Source organism: Hyperolius riggenbachi, chromosome 3 (genome assembly GCF_040937935.1).
Source record: "Hyperolius riggenbachi isolate aHypRig1 chromosome 3, aHypRig1.pri, whole genome shotgun sequence".
Classification (NCBI taxonomy): Eukaryota; Metazoa; Chordata; class Amphibia; order Anura; family Hyperoliidae; genus Hyperolius; species Hyperolius riggenbachi.
The window spans coordinates 467,445,722-467,459,961 of record NC_090648.1 but is presented as its reverse complement, the minus strand read 5'-3'; the positions used below and the strand labels follow the sequence as shown (position 1 = coordinate 467,459,961).

General features: G+C 44.5%; 1 long non-coding RNA gene across 1 annotated transcript in view; it reads right to left on the bottom strand.

Moving 5' to 3' along the window:
* LOC137564287 (uncharacterized) overlaps positions 1-14,240 on the bottom strand; it is a 78,513-nt gene that overhangs the window by 31,062 nt on the left and 33,211 nt on the right. Inside the window, exon 2 of the long non-coding RNA XR_011030568.1 lies at positions 14,042-14,166. This is a non-coding gene — a long non-coding RNA (uncharacterized lncRNA). The remainder of the gene's footprint in view (positions 1-14,041; positions 14,167-14,240) is intronic.

Sequence of the window (14,240 nt, the reverse complement as noted above, 5' to 3'; positions counted from 1 at the left end):
CATTTGAGAAGAAGAAGAAGAAACTACAAAATGGTCTGCAGGAACTGAACAGAAAGGGAACGATGGTCAAAGACAGACTCCAGGGTCTGCAGGAATGCAGTAAAGTTGTACAAGAAGAAGCTACTGGTAAAACACAAAAAGTCAATGAGCTGTTGGAAAAAATCAAACAAGAGGTTGAAAATCTGGAAGAACGAGTTCCAAGGGAAGTCTCTAGGCAGAAAGATCAGGTCCTACACCCAATTACTGAGAAGATCCATGCACAAGAGGCAAAGAAGGGGGAACTGGCCAGGAGGAGGCATCATCTTGAGGAACTGTATAACATGACTGATCCAATAGCTCTCTTACAGGAACCAGACATCGGTGACTTTGGCATTTCAGAAGAGGGTGGTGATGACACTGAGGAACAGGTGCATGGGACTGGTAATCTGAATATTGTTCCAATCACCAAATATTTAAATGAGATATCCGATTTGCTAGCTGGTATTAATAGAGGGATATATGTACAGGATTGTGCAGATATTGTATTAGATCAACACACTGCTGGCAGTTCTTTATGCCTGTCAAATGATAGAAAAACTGCATATAAATCGAGCCCTAATCGCTTACAATCAAAATGGCAATTTGATTGTCCTCAGGTCCTAAGCACCAGGACCTTTTCCTCTGGGAGGCACAATTGGGAAGTAACGATTGACAAGTCAGATGATTGGAGAATAGGTATGTGCTATCCCAGCATAGATAGGAGAGGGAAAAACTCAGGTCTAGGCTACGATAAAAAGTCCTGGTGTTTACGGAGAAGGTTTGATAAGCATTATACAGTCAGGCATGACAATGTGATGGTCAACCTACCTTACAATGTTTGCAGTGATAAAGTCAGGGTGTGTCTGAATTATGAGGCTGGGAAGATCTCCTTTTATGAGCTGAGTGACCCAGTCAGACATCTCTACACCTACACTGCCGCCTTCACTGAGCCCCTCCATGCTGCCTTGTGTGTCTGGGGTGGTAGCATGGAGATATGTGGATGAGTATACACAGATGTTGCACAAATACATATGGTATACTGTACGTTAGTTCTTGCCTAGGCATTATTAGATCATAAAGCCTAAGTATTGGTCTTAATACATGATTTTGTTCACAAAGTCTTTCAAAAGCCTTGTGAGTTAAAGCTAATGGGAAGTGCAAAAAAAAAACAGATCCTTACCTTGAAGAGTCCTATAAGGGTCCTATAGCGCCTTCCTGCTCCTCTCCTGGTCCCCTTGTTCCATCGCTGGCTCCCCCGGTAGCAGTATTCAATCGGTGGAATACCTTTCTCTGCTGCCTCAAGAGGATTCGGAATTCTTCAGGAGCCTGAGTGCTCCCAAAGACTGGCAGCTCCGTACTGCAACTGCACGAGCACCCCCTCTCACATGCTCATGCATGCGCAGTACAGAGCCACCTGTCTTCAGGAGCACTCAGACTCCCGATAACTTCCAGTCCCTACCGAGGCGGGGGATTCACATGGGGGTGATATCGCTGGAACGCGGGGATCGTGAGTAACGGGAGGCTCTATAGGACCCACAGCCTACCCTCTCCTTGGGTAAGTATCTGTTTGTTTTTCACTTCCTGTTCACTTTGATATAGTGTAGTTAAAGGACAACTGAGGTGACGTGTGACATGATGAGATAGACGTGTATGTACAGTGCCAAGCACACAAATAACTATGCTGTGTTCCTTTTTTCTTTCTCTGCCTGAAGTAATTAAAAATCAGGTGTGCACATGACAGTTTCTGTCCAGGTCGGGAGCGGGTCGGACTATAGCAGTGATAGGCAAACTTGGCTCTCCAGCTATTAAGGAACTACAAGTTCCACAATGCATTACATTAGTCTGACAGCCACAGTCATGATTTATGAAGGCAAATGCATTGTGGGACTTGTAGTTCCTTAACAGCTGGGGAGCCACGTTTGCCTGGACTACAGCATAACCCTCACTGATAAGTAATTACAGTCATAAAACACTTTCATGTCATTAAATGGCTTCTGAGAGCAGGAAAGAGAAAAAAGGATCAATAATTCATAGATTTGAGCTCGAGCATACTTCAATGAAGGTGTCATTGAGCAGAGACAATGAAACAGTAAAAACTAGATTTAAATATAAAATTAGAGGATATCTAAAAAAGTATTTTTTTAAGAGAAGGATAGATACAATTGTTTTACTCATCAGTTTATTTTCACTGCAGATGTCCTTTGAAAGTAATCAGTTTTTTAAAGGAAATCTGTGAGAGAAAAAATGCCCCCAATGGGTACTCACTTTGGGAGAGGGAAGCGTCTGGTTCCCGCCCTTCTTCACTGGCCTGTCTCAGCGTTGTCCCGTCTACAACGTGACAGTTAATAATGGCGCACAGCGCCAGGGGAATACATAGACTTACATTATATAACGCTATTTAGCGTTATAAGTGTTAAAAAATGGCGCAGGCAGTGTGCCTTACACTTATAACGCTAAATAGCGTTATAATTGTTCAAGAATGCAGCGGGGGTCGGGGGAGGAGAGAGTCAGCGGGACACTGGAGGGCATAGGCAGCGGGGAGGATGTGTGCAGAAGCATACGTTACCTTGTCCCGGCCGCCGATCGCTCCTTCCCTCCGCTCCTGCATTTCTTCCATTCGTTTACTGTAGTCCTGCAGCCGGCCAATCACCATGTGGCTTCAGTCTCCGCATGCTGATTGGCCGGCTGCGGGACTACAGCAAACGAATGGAAGGAGCGGAGGGAAGGAGCGATCACTGGCCCAGGATAAGGTAACGTATGCTTCTGCATACATCCGCTGCCTATGCCCTCTAGTCTCCCGCTGCCTCTCTCCCCCAGCCCTGCATGTTTATCATGGCGCACCGCTCTGCAATCAATGTAGCATAAAACGAAATTTACCGTTTTATTGTATTTACATTAAAACGGTAAATAGCGTTTTATGATACATTTATCGGCAGAACGGTGCGCCATTTTTCTCCCTGCGCCATTTTCGGATGGACCCGTCTACAAAACCACTTGCTGTCAGCTTGCGCATGTGTAGTAGCATGGACCTGCTCGGCTTTGGCAGAAAAAGTAGAGCCTGATTGGGTCTGAGGTATTGTGCATGCGCGAGCCACCTGTGCAGTAGCACAGACCCGATCAGGCTTAGCTTTCTTTTGCCAAAGCCCGAGTGGGTCCATGTTGCAGTGTGCCTGTGTTTCAGGGGATTTAGGGCTGGAATGGAGAAGTGCAGGGAGACAGGGAAAGACTCTGTAGAATACAGTTTGACGTGTGCTTTAAAGCATACAGGAAAAAAAAGATTAACCTGCGGGCCTCAGCTATTATCTCACTGGGAGTCACAGATCAGAATGAGGATCCATCAACCCTCTCAAAATCCAGTACAATGTGTGCAACACCAATCCAGACTCGACCAATCATATAAGAGCAATTCTTCAAATGTTCTTATTTATTTTCAATGGTTATAAAGCATACATGAACCAGCACAATGTTTCAGGCCACGCGCCATTTGTCAAGAACTTGACAAAGGGCGCACTTGACAAAGGGCGAGTGGCCTGAAACGTTGTGCTGGTCCATGTATGCTGTATAACCACTGAAAATAAATATGAACATTTTAAAGAAAACGTGTAAGTACAAAAAGTTCCCCGGGGGTACTCGCCTCGGGTGGGGGAAGCCTCCGGATTCGATCGAGGCTTCATCCATCCTCCTGTGTCCCATGGTGGTCTCACTGTGCCCCTCCAAACAGCGGGGATGTAAATATTTACCTTCCCGGCTCCAGCGCAGGCGCAGTATCGGCTTTCTGCTCGGAGATAGGCGGAAATAGCCGATCGCTGTTGGTCCGCTCTACTGCGCAGGCGCAAGTCTCCTGCTGAGAGCCTCAACAGTGCCCCCGCTGGAGCCAAAGAAGGTAAATAAATCAGTGCCTATCAGCGCTTGTCGGGGGAGGATTCCGGGTCGCTTCAGGGGAGCCAGCGCTGGATTGCCTGCAGCTACAGGGATAGGGGAAGCCTCATTGGGACCCTGAGGCTTCCCCCTCCTGAGGTGAGTACCCCCCAGGGGATGTTTTTTTTTTTTTTTTTAGAGAGTCTCTTTAAGAATTGCTCTTTTATGATTGGTCGAGTGTGGATTGGTATTGCACACATTGCTTTAAAGCATAGACACAGTTTTGAGTTTTATACCACTTAAAATTCTTTTTTGACTGTGAGAGTGCTTCATGGGCAGATTGGAAAGAACTTGCTTGCTGTACATATACTGTTTTTTTTAATTTTCTTTTCTTTTTGTCATTCACTGTATTTTTTATGGTTTCTAGATTTTTTCATCAGGAATTAAATATCACATATGAAATTAGGATACATCTGCTTATTGAGGGCTCGTTTCCACCATAGCGAATCCGCATGCGGCGCCGACATGCGGATTCGCTTGGTACATTGAAGTGGCCGGGGCTGTTTCCATATGTGCGGCGTGCAGGAGCGATTTGGCGGCGGGCCAAATCTGCACGACGGGACCCACAGAATTCGCCTGCGTCGACAATCCATGCGAATCGCCGCTAATGTATTTAATAGGAAAAACGCATGCGTTTTTACATGCGTTTTTACCCGCGATTCGCGTGCGATTTCGCACCTTTTTCAATGTTATTTTGCCCTGGCAGAGTCATGGTTAATTTCGCATGGCACCCTGCCATGCGAAATCGCACGCGAAATCGCGGGTAAAAAGCATGCGGAAACGCATCCGCATGCGTTTTTACAAGCGTCGGGATGCCGGCGAAATCGCGTCGCAACAGTGGAAACGGGCCCTAAAAGCGAATTCGAGATGAAAAACTAACTATAACAAGTAACTTGTCTATATATTTTATGTACAGTTTAGATGGTTTAAACAGCAAATCTGTCTGCATACTGCTTTAATAGAATATGATTATTTCTTCCTGTGATACAATGACAGCAGCCATGTTGTTTGTAAACATTACACAGAGGCAGGCTTATCTGCACCATAATTCCCCTAAACCTAATTCCCCCTCCTCCTCCCTCCTCCCCTCTGCCTCTGAAATCTCATGCTAGTAATACCTCCTCCTCCTCCTGCCCAGACTGAGCTCCCAAGAGCCCTTGCTACTGCCAAGGCTCTCTGAAAACTGTGGGTGGGGCTTATTTGGTTTATAGGGAATTAGAGTATTAAAACAAAAAAGTATTTGGCTTGAGGAATGCTCTATAAACTATATGTAAGGAACACAATTATGCAATGAGTAAAAGTTCATCTCGGATCCACTTTAACTAATACGTTTATGAAAGGTCTTATGATAGCTTCATACAGGAGAAAACCTTGTTTAACGGACATTTATCTGCAGTTCAAATTCATCAGGATGAATCTGAAAGATTGAGAGAGAAATATCTGTCGCCTGGCTTTTTTGAGTTCTTTTGTGAACTTTTTCCCCCAAGATTATCTGCAGACTTGATCTTTGATCTTTCACTTTTCAAAGATTTATTGTTGCGTGTACCCAGCTTTAGTATTCAAAATCTGCAGGCCCTCATACTACATGTAGGTGGTAAAATAGTTCTTTGATCTTTCATTTTCCACAGACTTTTGTGTGTACTTTGCTTAAATTATACCCGAGGTGACATGTAACATGATGCGATAGACATGTGTATGTACAGTGCCTAGCACACACATAACTATGCTGTGTTCCTTTTTTTTCTCTGCCAGAAAGAGTTAAAGAGACACTGAAGCGAAAAAAAACTATGATATTATGATTTGTATGTGTAGTACAGCTAAGAAATAAAACATTAAGATCAGATACATCAGTCTAATTGTTTCCAGTACAGGAAGAGTTAAGAAACTCCAGTTGTTATCTCTATACAAAAAAAGCCATTATCTCTCACAGACTGCTCTGAAAGAATCATTTTGAATGCTGAGTGTTGTGTAATTTGCACATATTAGAGAATGATGCAATGTTAGAAAAAACACTATATACCTGAAAATAAAAATATGAGAATATTTTCTTTGCTGCTAATCTTCTAGTAATTATTCATAGTACACAACCAATTCATTATATCATATATATTTTTTTGCTTCAGTGTCTCTTTAAACATCAGGTATGTAAGTGGCAGTTCCTGTCTGAATCAGGACTGGGTCAGACTACAGTGTGGCCCTCACTGATAAGAAATTACAACTATAAAGCACTTTCCTAGCAGAAAATGGCTTCTGAGAGCAGGAAAGAGATAAAAAAAAAAAAATGTCAGTAGTTCATAGATTTTAGCTCTGGCATACTTCAATGAATGTTTCATTGAACAAAAACAATAAACAGTAAAAGTTTAAAAAGTTGATTTAAATATAAAATAAAACTGTGGAATAGCTTAAAAACTCATTTTTAGGAGAAGGAGGATAGATACAATTGTTTATTTCATTAGTTTATTTTCACCTCGGGTGTCCTTTAAGTCAACTCACATATTTTTAAATTAGAAATGTTAGCAATCTTATATCTGCTTGGCAGTTTGCAGTTACGTAGAGAAATGAAGGAGGAACCCTTACCATTGGTGCACATACATATGCAGAGGTGTATCTGGGTAATATGGCACTTATGGCAAACAATAAAATTGCCCCCCCCCCCCCCCCAACCACCAAGAGCCTATCTCCAGTAAAAAAAAAATAATTAAAAAAAAGCTGGGTGCCTTGCTGGGCTGGTGGCTTTGCTTTGCATTTTGCAGGGCTGGGTGCTTTGCAGGGCTGGGCCCTGATCTGAGGACTCTGATTAGGAGAGGCAGCGGGGACCAGGAGGAAGTGGCGGCGCAATGGTGATGGGGTGGCAGGCATGGCGCCCATGGATGCTGTGGCGCCCATGGCATGAGCCATGCCTGCACTTCTTCAGATATGCCACTGTACATATAACTATTAATCTAACCATTAAAATGATAGACTGTCCATATCTTATAATAAAAATATCTAACAATACAAGAAAAGATGTTTTATCTAAGGTTTGAAGAGGTCGGTGTTGTGGAATACTGTCTAGAAGGGATGATCAACCAGATATTCATTTCTCCTTGCATTCAAATTTCATGTAAATTACAGTATATGCAGCTTGAAATTGGACTAATAACTTCCTGCCAATTTTTATTGGTCCAAGTTCAAGCTACACAACATTTTTATGAAATGTAAATGCAAAGAGAAATTATTTGCCTATAATTGATCGTCCCTAATGTTTAGCTTATAACACCTCACCTGGCTGTTTGGTAGTGAGGTAGTCCTGCCATAGGTTTTGCTGGGTAGCCCACTGATTTCTAGTTACGCTGTACGGTAAATGAACCCTTGTGCTTGTACCCAATTACATGTCCTCTATGAGAGTTACAGAAACAGGAGAAGGCAATGAGCAATCTGATTGGTCAACACAAACCGTCTAAAACCATTCTCTTCAAAATGATGAGGTACATAGCATAAATCGTATGCTTGTGGTTTGTCATATTGTTTAATATTTCTGTGTTTAACTAATAAAATTCCATTGTAACAACATATTAAGGAGCATGTGCTTTTTCTTTCTCCAATTTTTAAACCGAGCCTAAAGTGTGTGTGTGTGTGTGCACAGTTGTGTAACAATAGGGGCTGCAGCCCCTGCACCCGTGGAGAGCCCCGGGGCTCATGGGTGGCAGGGCTCATGGGAGGGAGGACACCCCCCCCCCCCCCCACACACACACACACACACACCTCGGCTCTCCCCTCAGCGCTCCCCTTCCAGCATCAATCAGTGGCAGCGGGCAGGAACACATACCTTCATGCGTTCCACACGTCAGAGACGCTCTCTAAGTGTATCGACGCCACTTCCTGTTTAAACAAGAAGTAGCGTGAGCTGGGAGGCACTTACTGTAGAGATCGGACCTCTGCGATGGATGGCGGTATGTGTTCCTGCCTGCTGCCACTTATTGATGCTGGAGGGGAAGAGCCCGGGGTGAGGGAGGGGGGGGGAGGGGGAGTGTCCGCCCTCCCTGCCGATGTGTGTGGGGAGGCAGGAGGAGGGGGGGCAGGAGAGCAGCAGTGCTTCATTTGAATTAAATGAATCAGAGTAAATTGTTGGATGCTGTGCGATCATTCCAAATCAGGAAGGGGGGGGGGGGGGGGCGCATCCTCACAAGTTTGCCTCAAGCAGTAACAAGTCTAGGACCAGCCCTGGGTCCAGAGACTCCAGTATCCTCATAGAGTTCACCGTTCCAGTGCAGGACCCTTTTCATCTTATGGCTGCACTCCTGACTGTCGACAAGACAATGAACTATAAATAACTAAAAACAAATACAATAGGAAGATACATGTGGGTTTACTTTCCAAAAGGTTCACTGTGATTTCAGACTTTTATAATAAAAAAAATGTACATTAGCTCCAATGCTTTTCACAGTCTAAAGCCACATCCTCAGGTCAAGATTACCATTATTTTGGCACTAATCTTGACCCGAGGAAGCGGCCATAGGCAGTGAAATGCGTTGTCGTTAACATGCATATTTTTGTTAATAAAAAGTCTGTCTTTTGGAAGGCAAGCATATACTTCTCTTTCTGTTTTATTCGGTTTTAGTCATTTTATAGTTAATTGGGCAGCTCCAGTTGTTTCTTGTTTCCATGGTATCACCCCTGTGTTTTGTTTTGTTTTATTTTATTTTGCATACATAAGGTTCTCATTTTTAGAGCTGCAACCACCTGTCACCTGAAATCCAATGCTAAGTGGGGATGATACACCCCCCACCACCACCACCACCGGGGTTAACTGGCCACACTATCCCACCAGTTGGTACCAATCCGGGTTAAGCTATGGGGCGTAGATTGTCTTCAACGGGCACCATTCCTTGGCAAACTTATGACAACATAACCTGTTATGGTAAGTAAGCTCATACAGCGGTAGTGCCTTATTGGCTGAGAATATCACACTGGTTAAGGGCTCTGCTGCCTTTGACGTGGGAGACCAGGGTTCGAATCCTGGCTAGGATCAGTACCTATCCAGTAAGAAGTCGTTGGGAAAGACTTTCCAACACTGCAGGGTGGCCCCTTAAGTGCACCCCAGTGGCTGCAGCTCTTGAGCACTTTGAATCTGATAGGAAAAAAGTGTTATACAAATGTCATTATTATTATTATATCCAGTTGTCTTTGGTGGTTCTGGCTTATGCCAGCACAGGAGGATTTCTTGTTTGGCATAGTGGCATAGAAGCCTCAGCAAAATTTTAATATTCTTATGCCTGGTGCACACCATACAATGGCGCATCAAATAGATGAGTCGATAGATATTTCAGACAGATCTGATTGGATCTCCGATAGTTTTTCTGATGTATTTTCCAGGGCTGTGGAGTCGGAGTCGTGGAGTCGGGCAATTTTGGGTGCCTGGAGTCGGAGTCGGGAAAAAATGCACCGACTCCGACTCCTAATGAATTTGTAACTGTAATTAAAATAGAAAATATGATAAAATGTTCTATTTCTCAGATAATAGTCATTAAAAATAATGTATATATACAGTAATAACTGTGCTTAGTCCACAAAAATGAAATAAACCAATCAAAATTAGTTACTTGTGCTGCTTCAATAAAGCAGTCCCCGTATTTTTAAGGTCAGATATACATAGCTGATTGTGACTGTATATATGATGTGTACACAGGAATCTCTTATATATACTAAATAACATCTATGCTGTAAGAATAAAGCCTGATATGTAGCTATGTCACTAATAGAGATGGTCAACGGGATGGAAATAATTCTGCATTGATGCTGATTTATGCAAATGTACGCACTGCCTTTGCTGATGAAATCAAATAATTTGATGTGTTGTTAAAATTTAGTTTGGTGACTACAAATTAAAGGGTAACTGAGACGGATGATGCTTCCTCCAGCCCCCTTCAGGCTAATCAGTCCCTCGCTGTCCTCCACCACCTGGATCTTCTGCTATGAGTCCTGGTAATTCAGCCAGTCAGCGCTGTCCGGCCGCATGCCGCTCCCACAGCCAGGAACATTCTGCACCTGCGCAATAATGCTGCACAGGTGTAGTATGCTCCTGGCGGCGGAGTGTGTGCATGCGCACTATGCCCGACTGGCTCAAGTACCTGGACTCATAGCAGAAGATCCAGGTGGTGGAGGAGGACAACGAGGGACTTATTATCCTGAAGGCGGCTGGAGGAAGCCCCAGGTATGTATAAAACTTTAATTTCATCTGTCTCAGGTTTACTTTGTTACACAGTAGTACTATACTCTACATATGCACTCCCCACAGAGCTGCAGAGAATCCACTGAGAATGCTGTGCACATTGAACACAGAGGTGTTGTCTGTTTACAATCTCCTCATTCCCCTGCAGAGTACCTGCACATCATTCTTACATGTACCCACACTTACATTTCCTAGGGCCTGATAGATGTTCTTTGTTCCGGTTTGTACCTTTTACAAGTACTCTTACCAAGGACTAGTTTTAGTCTAAAGGGAATAAATATAGTAGTCTACATATCCTTCTCACTTCAGTTGTCTTGTAAAATTCCTAAGCGTTGGCAGTTAAGAGACGAATTTCATGTTACATACTTTTAATCAACAAAATTGTAATATGCAAATTAGAGGAGTCGGAGTCGAGGAGTCGGAGTCGGTGGAATCCTAAACTGAGGAGTCGGAGTCGGTGGATTTTTGGACCGACTCCACAGCCCTAGTATTTTCTGATCAATTCTATGCAAACTGATCAGAAAAACCATCGGAATTCAGATTGGACCTGTCGGCAATTATCTATTCGACCCATCTATCTGACAGGAAATTGTATGGTGTGTACCAGGCTTTTTAGAGATCTTGTCTATGCCCAGAGACATGCCCAGAAAAAAACTACTCTAGAGGGCTAGCAATTTTTGAGACCTCGAGGGCAGTTGTAATGAAATCATCACTGAGGACCAATAGGGAGATAAGTGTGGACAGGACCAGAGTACATGAAGGAAGCCATCTAACCCCGTCCCACATCTATTACAATATTGGGACAGTTGTAGGTTGATTTTATCAAGGCGGACAATGTAAAATACACTTCTTGTAAAATGTTGACACTAAGGCCCAGTAGCTCAACTTTACTCCTTTCTCCCAGTCCTCATGGTCAATATCTCCTAGGTCTGCAGCCCACCTCTCTGTCTAGCATGGGGTCTCTTTTCCATCAAGCAGGCATTAATCAAGGAAAGGACATAGCTACGAACCAATACCGCCAGCAGTTGCTCAAGATCATCAGATTCAAATATAAGCCTGGCATTCCCAAACTGAGCATACATAACATGTCTTATTGGCCAATATTTAAACAACATTTTATTATTCATCTGGAAGTTGGCTTTAAATGTACCTAAGATGGGGCAAAATAAAAAAATGTATACATACCTGGGGCTTCCTCCAGCCCCCTCTGGCCTGATTGCTCCCTCGCCACCATTCTCCACTGCCTTCAGCCTCCACAACTGGCCCAGAGCAGTTGTCCAGTCAGTGCCAGTCATTGCATGTGCATTCTGGCTGTGTGCACTCCTGTGGCTGGGAGTGTTCTGTGGCTGTGCAGTGCTACTGCACAGGTGCAGAATTCTCCTGGCTACGAGAGTACAACTACGGGTCGGGCTGCAAATGCATAGTATGCCCCGGACCGGAGGACTTAGCGGGGCCAGTTGCGGAGGCAGCAGGCAGCAGAGGACGGCAATGAGGGAGCGAACAGGCCGGAGGGGGCTGGAGGATGCCTCGGGTATGTATACATTTTTTATGTTGCCCCATCTCAGGTACACTTTAAAGTGAACATCCGGACTAAAAATCGACTCAGCAGCACTGAAAAGGCTTTGTGTTTCTTTAACAGTTTCACAGCATCAGAACTTTGTTTCTCTTATACAAACCTCATTTTTAGCTGCACAGAAGAAAACTGCCCGGGCTTTTTTCCCCTGATGCTGTGCAAAGCATGATGGGATTTCTGATTTTGTTTTTCTCTTTCTGCTGTTTGGTGCAATTTTTTTTTTTTTACATTTTGAATTTGACATTTGAAGCCTAGCGTGTGCAGCTGGGAGGGGTTATCAGGACACAGGACAGTTGGAACTGTGTCTCCTGCTCCTTGTCACCTCCTTTCAACCAAAAAGATGGCTGCCCCCATGACAAAGATGGCAGCCCCCATGCATCACAAACATTTGCCTGTTCTTTTAAAACAGGGTGGGTAATAGATTATATTACCTATCTATTCTAATTAACATAACTAATGTAACTTAATGACAGTATGTTTGTTTAGGCCGAAGTTCCCCTTTAAGCTCAGTAAATGGTAAGAGGTGCCTTCCGGGGTGATATGCTGAAGTTTTGTAATGCTTTCAGACAGGGCCCGGTCTAGACTTTTTGCTGCCTGAGGCAAACTTGTGAGGATGTTCACCACCCCCCTGATTTGAAATTTTCACACAGTACCTAACAATTTACTCTGCTTAATCTAATGTTCTCACATGACATGCTGCAGCCCAACGTAATAGCACACTAGCTAGCTGTGAGTCTGTGACAAACAGACTGCTCACCCTCAGCCACTCCATTTCCTCCTCAGAAAAGTACACAAAGTACAAAAATGCTGCCCCTAAAATCTCTGTGCCTGATGCAAATGTTTCACCTTGCTTCATGAGAGAACCAGCCCTGCTTTCAGACGCCCAAATAATTGGCTTGGGTATTGTGATGAAATGTGGTAATGTGTGGTTGCCCCACCACAAGGGGGTGTATGGTGACCACACAGTGTCATACTGGTGAAACAGCTTGGACACTTCCCATGCCTTCAGGTGACCAGTGATGAGCAACGGATGAAATCCGAATGACTTTGAATTTTAACAGTACTTCACCTACTTTTTGGTTCTTTTGTAATTGCAGAATGCTGGAAATGTATTTGAAACAGAAGATGAAAAATTATCTCCTTAGGAGAAAACTTATGAGAAAAGGTGAATTGAATACCGGCCAAAGTCTCCTATGCAGGGAACTACCCTGAGGATCTACCCTGGATAATTCCCTATGAAGTGTGACTTCTTTTATTAAATCTGTTCATACAGTTTGGTGTCCTCAGTGTTCAGCAATATTCTTCCTGAAAAAAAAAAACATTTAAAGCTAATTTGCTCATTCGTGCCTCTTGGCATTACACAATCCAAACATCTTATCCATTTGACCTCTTGGGTAATGTACCAGATGTTGGAATCGTGATGGTTGAGATGGTTAAAGTGTACCTGAGATGAAAGACATCTCAGGTTCTATACTTACCTGAGGCTTCCTTAAGGTGAATGTTTACCGGTTAAAAAAAGAAAAAGTCAGATACTCACCTAAGGAGAGGGAAGGCTCGGTTCTAATGAGCCTTCCCTCTCCTCTCCCGGTGCCCGGTCCCGCGCAGGATCCCCCATGGCAGTATTCGACCAGTTCGGACAAATACTGCCACTTCCGCATGCCGAAAGGACCTTTCGGAAGCCTTCGGGAGCACTCGGGCTCCCGATGACGCGGCCGCTCCAAACTACGCATGCGCGAGCGCCCTCTATGACGCGCTCGCGCGTACGTAGTATGGAGCGGCCCGTCTTCGGAAGCCCGAGTGCTCCCGAAGACCTCCGAAGTTCCTGCGGCGGCGGACGCGAACAGGGGAGCCAGCGCAGCACCGAGGGCACCGGGAGAGGAGAGGGTAGGCTCATTAGGACCGAGCCTTCCCTCTCCTTAGGTGAGTATCAGACTTTTTCTTTTTTTAACCGGTACCCATTGGCTTTAAGCCAGCCTGAGGACGCTCAGTCCCTCACCGTCTCCCAGGGTGGCTCCTGCCCCCCGCAATAAGGACCAATAGCCTGACCGAGTCACACATGCGCTGCCCGGCCACTCGCGCTCCCCCATCGTAAGTAAATATAGTAAGTATGGTACCTGAGATTTCTTTCATCTCAGGTACACTGGGGGAGCGGTTAAGGTTAGCCACGGGGGTGGTTAATGTCAGCTGTGTGTGTGTGTGTGTGGGGGGGGTTATTAAGGTTAGCTGTGGGGGGCTAGTTAAAGGCCAGACTTTGGGGGAGGGGAGGGAATTAAAGGATATATCAAGCAATAAAAAAAAAAAAAAAAAAAAAGTTCGCTCACCTGGGGCTTCTTTTAGCTCCAAGAAGTCTGTTAGGTCCCACGGTGCAGTTCCGCTCTGAGCCAGGCCTCCGCTATCCCGTCCTGAAGATCGCAACCCGTGGCGCAATTACATTGGAAGATCGCATCTGAAGAAAAAAATGTATGGTTAATGGCCACCTTTACAGTAGTTTTCCTGATTTCAGCATCACAAGCACTGTCT